This window comes from Silene latifolia, chromosome Y (assembly GCF_048544455.1).
Source record: "Silene latifolia isolate original U9 population chromosome Y, ASM4854445v1, whole genome shotgun sequence".
Lineage (NCBI taxonomy): Eukaryota > Viridiplantae > Streptophyta > Magnoliopsida > Caryophyllales > Caryophyllaceae > Silene > Silene latifolia.
Window position 1 is genome coordinate 367833999 of NC_133538.1, and position 1792 is coordinate 367835790.

Below are 1792 nucleotides of genomic sequence, written 5' to 3' on the forward strand. Positions count from 1 at the left end.
ATATTGTTTGACGTGTGTTAATCGACGTGATTTTAATTACTTGTATAAAAGTAAGAGGAAAGATGCAAATTATGTGTTGTATAGTGGTCGTGTGCATGATTGTGATTGTGGTCTTCCGTTTGAGCGGAAGTGTGGATGATAGACGGGAACGGATATGGAAACACATGTGTGATCATGTGGTGGATTTGACGCGGTACATGCGTGGCATGGTGTGTGGAAATGGAAATGTTGATCATGGTTAAGTCACATAACGAGTAATTTTGCATTAATTGATTGTTTCCTAGAGACCGCATATCCGTGATTGTTGTGCATGCATGTTAATGTATGAGATTTGTTGTGATATAGATACGTAATAATAATCGAGTTATACCCTGTGGTAGATATGTATACATAACCAACATGAATGGGAGTTAGTTATGGGATTTTAGACTGGAACCGTGGGTTTGACCTGACACTAGATCTTTGGGAGGCTTGTAGATGAGGGATTATATCAATGAAACTATAACTACATGAGGTTTGATTACGGATTTGCAATGAGTGAGAGAGAGTATTGAACCTAGATCATAGTCATTTGTGGAATTTAGTAATGATCGTAAGAGAGCACATTATGAGGTTTGATTGTTGAACTTCAGGACGAAGTTCTTTTTTAGAGGGAGTGAATATAACAATTTGGAAGTTAAGGAAAGAGGAAGTACGGAATGTGAGAAAGCGTGAGAGTTGAACAAAGAACTTTGGGATGCGTGTGATGTTTATAAAGGAACGTATACGGTAGACGAGCATGTGAGGCGAGAGAGAGTGCGTGAGAATCAGTGATGAGACTTGAGGAAAGGAGAGAGTGCGGCGAACTTCGGTGACTAACTACCTTATACATCCACCCTACCCTATCCACCCCACCCTTATCGATTTGTAATCTCACAAAATCCTCCACACATTTTAAGAGAGAAAAGAGGAGATGAGAGAAAGAGAAAAGGGAAGAAGAATTCTGTCCCTCCGCTCTGAGTTCATAAGGTAAGATCATCTCACTAGCTTATATATTATTTTATTAAATCGCCTCGAACTTGACCCGCCTTAGACTATCGTTGACCACCCTCTTAACCCACCGTTGACCACCCAATATGGGTTTGACCGAGTATATAATGAGTTACCGTCTTAAGACGAATTTTTGACCCACCTTTTGTGACTATCTTAGGCTGAAATTGGGTGGGTTTTGTCGAGGGTTGAGTGGGGGTTGTAGTGGTGGTCATGGGTGGCCGTAGGTGGTGGAAAACAGTGGGTTTTGGAGGGCAGACGGGTTGGTGGTTTGGTCGTGTGGTAGTTGTTGTTGTGGTTGTCGGCTGTTGTTGTTGTTGCTGCTGTGTTATGGGGTGGTGGCTGGACCCACCGTGGTCAGGGGAGGCCACGGTGGTGGTTGGTGTCGGCCGTGGTCGTCGGTGGTGGCTAAAAATATAGGTGGTGTGTGTGTTGTGTTGTGTTGGTGTTGTTGTATCATGTGGTGGTTGTTGGTGCGGTTGTCATGGCTGTTTGCGGTGTTGGGTAGCGCGTGGGTGCAGTGGCGCCAAACCGTGACCACCGTGGTGGTGGTGGCCCACGGTGATGGCTGTTTTGGTGTGGTTAGTGGGTATGTGTGTCGAATGTTTTGAATAGCTTTAAGACGGGTTTTTATTTAATTAATTAATTATGTATTTAATTTAATTAGATTAGTTAGTAATTAAATATATTTAATTATTATATTTAGGTGACGGTTTTTATGGAAGAATATTATTAGCCAGACTACTTACGGAGTATGCTAAAA